Genomic DNA, 4,341 nt, shown 5'->3' on the forward strand with positions numbered 1-4,341 from the left:
CATCTAACTGGCATCCCGTGCTGGGGGCTCATAAAAAGCATTCATTACACTCTTGAAGGGGTTGGTGTTAGGAAGGGTATCCAGCCATAGAAACCAGGCCAAATTTTGGCTCAGTGGTGTTTAGCCCCGGGTTAGCCCTTACTGAGTAGAGTGATGTTGAAAGACCTTCCAGTTGTGACCATCTAGTCTTTTACTCCATAGGCACCTGTGTGACTGTGTGGTCATGAAGTTTGCTTCCCAACCATGTGGCCTTAGGTTCAATCCCACTGCATGATATCCCGGGTAAGCGTCTTCTACAGCTCTAGGCTAATCAAAACCTTGTGAGTGGATTTGATATGGAAACTGAAAGAAGCTCGTCACACACACATTATCTAAACTGATGCAAAATGATGATGATTTTAACAGTGTAGGTTTGCCTCAGCACTCTCTGAGACATGTTTAGCTATGTAAAGCATTAGGGAAAGAAACCTAGCTATTTCTTGCAATAAATACAGCTAAAGAATCCTTAACCCTTTAGCATTCAGATTACTCTGTCAAATGTAATGCTTATTTATTCATATTGTTTTAGCCATAGAAACTAAGCCAAATCAGACTGGAACATGGTGCAGCCCTCCAGCTTGCCAACTCTGGTCAAACCATCCAATCAATGTCAGCATGGAAAATGGATGTTAAAGGATGATGATGATGAGGATGATTACCTTGTAGCTTCTAAATTTTGATGATGTAATTGTTTTACTTTAAGAATAGAAATTGAAGGTTAGGTGTGAAAGGCTAGATCCGGTCAGTTTGAACACAAAACAGGTGGAATATTTGGGCCAGATATGGCAGGTTTGAATGTTAAAGGGTTAAAATACTACTGTAGATCCCTCATTTACTATTTTGCTTGTGTGGACCCTCAAAAATCTTATATGGACCTCCCTGCCTGGGTTCAGAGGGACCTTGGCCTAGTATTTAGTGTGTGGGACTCAATTGTATGCTTGTAGTCTTGATCCTTGGACTGAGAATTATATTGTGTCCTTGAGTAAAGCATTTCATTTATTGCTACTCCAGTTCACTTGGCTGATAATGAGTTCGACCAGCAGCAGCAATAGCTGGAGTTAACTTTGTGATGGACTGCTATTCCATCCTATAGGTGCAGGAATGATTGTGTATTGAGAAGTTTGCTTTCCAACCATGTGACTTCAAGTTCAGTCCCAACGTGTGGCAAGAGTGAATCTGGTAGATGGAAACTGAAAGAAGCCCTTTATTTGTGTCATCATCATTATCGTAGTTTAACATCTGCTTTCCATGCTGGCATGGGTTAGACAGTTTGACTGAGGGCAGGCAAGCCAGGAGGCTGCATCAGGCTCCAATCTAATCTGGCATGGTTTTTACAGCTGGATGCACTTCTTAATGTCAACTCTGAGAGTTATCCTTTGATATTGCTGCACCTCTTATGTGTCCATAGTTACGCTGGGTACATCTTATGGAGTTTCTACCTACACCTTTCCTACAGAGGGGATTTGTGGTTTGTCTGCCTTCCTACTTACTAAGACTTTGGTTTTTACCAGATTGACTCCAAGGCCCTTTGATTCTAGACCGTGCTTCCACATTTCTCTAGATCTGGTAGTGATTCAGCTATTAGAGCAAGGTCATCAGCATAGAGGCAGCCTTGTCTTCTACTATAGCTTGAGGTTATAGTAAAAGACACTTGCACAAGTTGCCACATAGTGGAACTGAACCCGGACCATGTGGTTGGGAAGTGAGCTTCTTACCACATACCTACGCCTGGCTGCTATTTCTAGCAGGGCATACAACTACTTCCCAACATTCTATATAACATGGAGCCTTAGAATCTGTTTGATTAATTTTCTCACCTAACAAGTAATATCACATATGAAGACAAAATAATCCATTTTCTAATAATCAGTTATTTTAAAAATTCAACCACAAACAGATGCAGGCATGGCTGTGTAGTAAGAAGTTTGCTTCCAGACCACATGGTTTTGAGTTCAGTCCCACTATGTAACACCTTGGGCCAACGAAAGCCTTTTGAATGGATTTGGTTGAAAGAAACTGAAAGAAATCCATTGTGAATGTCTGCCTCCAATTGCTTGACAAATAAGGTTTGCTTATGCCTCATAACTTTGTAGTTCGAAAGAGAAAAAGTACTAGATTAAAAAAAACAAAAAACAATAAGGGTAGGGTTGATTTATGAAACTAAAACTCTTTGAAGTGATGCCCCATTATGATCCAGTCCAATGAATAAATAAAACTGAAAGATAAAAGATAGTTCTGTGGAATAATTAAGGGTAATTTCCTATTTTATGCTTGTAAAATCATAGTAATCCAAAAAGTTTAGTTTATTTCAATAAAACATTTGATGATGATTTCATAATTATAACTGAACAAGGAGTAAAAAGTGAGGAAAAATCTTATTTTGAATAGAGTTTTGCCAAATGAACTTATGGAGATAGTTTGGGAAGTGCACATTGTTTGTTCCAAATTGGTGGCAAATTTTCTGTTTTGTATGCATCCATAAATTTGAGTGTGAGGATCCAAAATTTCTGCTTGTGAACAACAACAGAATGAGTATAAATGCCATTTGCCCACTGGTAAATATTGTTGTAGGAGCACCTGCCATTGCTAACGATATGGGTGCTGGGCAAAACCCACTGAAGTGTGATTGTGCCAAAGCAAAATGTTCTCACTGCAGTCCAGATCTTCGATGAGAAAACACTTTCTAGATTGTCTTTCCATGCCACCAAAAAATCCAGTGACTTTCTCACCACTGAACCTTCTTGAGAATTCACTCATCCACCTCCATGGTAATTAGGCTTGTCATTATTGTAAATCCCTTCAATCTACTGAGAATTGTCTTCTAAGCACGTTTCACACAACTCATGGCAGAAATTGCACCAATCAACACAAGTATTCTTGCTGCGCTGAACCTTACAAGAAATGTCTTTCTTGAGAGAAGTTATAGGCTCAGCAATATGACAGAAGAATGAAAGGACCGAGATACCTGGTGCCTTGCTTAACTCAAGAAGAGCCACACCCCACAGTAGAAGTGTTATGGCCACTCCTTCTGGTGAAGAGGATTGGCTTGCAAGAGTCCTGTGTTGGTACCACATAGAAGTGTGCGTGCAATGCCATGTAAAAGCACCCAGCATGCATTGTAAAGTGGTTGGCATTAGGAAGGGCATCCAGCTGTAGAAACTGTGCCAAATCAGACGGAAGCCTGGTGCAGCTCTCCAGCTCTGGTCAAGCTGTTCAACCCATGGACAATGGATGTTAAATGATGATTAAATGGCTATTTTCAAACCAACTCCTTTGATGAATGCTTGCTTTGTTTTTGCATGTATTGCAGAACCACATACTACCATTGTTAATGTTTCCTCTATAAGTCTACACTGCATGTTGGGCACATGTAAAAATTCTTTAACAATCCATGGAGGACCCATCAAGCAATACAAGTCGCTGAATCCAACAAAGATTGAGCCAGTATCGTAATTGTATGCTTTTCATTGATTATCTGCTGGTCTGTAAGTATTTTGTTGGGATTCACAATAAAACAAAGAACTAATTGAGCTGAAATTGAAAGTGAAACTAGAACAAACTCGATTTTATGAACATCAATTATGAAATTACCTGATAAAATTTTTGATATGCTTAAAAGAACAAAGTTATTTTTAAGTTAGGTAATACTTTCTGAAAAGTGGCTTTAAAATAAAATGTGCACACGTGCATGCCTGTGCACACAGACACATACTTTTGCTCTTTCTTGCACCTCCAGCTGTTCGAACAGTGGGCTAAGGTAGAGAACCATGACAGATGCATTTTAGTTGGTTCCTACCAAAAGTATATAACTGTGACATAGAATTTTATCCCAGAAACATAATGTGTACAAATAAATAGTCATTTTATAAATATAAAAAAAGCTGTGGAGACTACACAAATTATCCATGTATGTATAGCCTGTATAAGTAGTGTGTGTGTGTGTGTGTGTATATACATATATATATATATATATATATATATATATAGATAATGGGTCAATAATACCGTATACTTTGATTAATATACTCACTCTGACAAATATACAAGCAGATATTTTTTCCGATTCTTCGACACACGAGATAGAATTCTCTAGTTTAAGCACCCCATATAATCCCTCATAACTTTATTTTGGGGGAATTTTCAGGAAATTTTTGTTCTACACACGGGAATTCATACGATTATGCAAAAAATGTTTATAATTTTTTTAACCGCACCCCCACATAAATCCCAAAAGTTCCACTCTGTTTCGAATTTTAAAAAATCATACAGGGTTACACAGCCGAAATATGGAGTACTTATAAA

At 38.4% G+C, this 4,341-nt stretch overlaps 1 protein-coding gene across 2 annotated transcripts in view; it reads right to left on the reverse strand.

The window, feature by feature from the left end:
* Positions 1–4,341, reverse strand: part of LOC106870848 (eukaryotic translation initiation factor 3 subunit I) — a 22,840-nt gene that overhangs the window by 17,239 nt on the left and 1,260 nt on the right. The window lies entirely within an intron of this gene.

The sequence above is a fragment of the Octopus bimaculoides genome, chromosome 23 (genome assembly GCF_001194135.2).
Source record: "Octopus bimaculoides isolate UCB-OBI-ISO-001 chromosome 23, ASM119413v2, whole genome shotgun sequence".
NCBI classification, from domain to species: domain Eukaryota; kingdom Metazoa; phylum Mollusca; class Cephalopoda; order Octopoda; family Octopodidae; genus Octopus; species Octopus bimaculoides.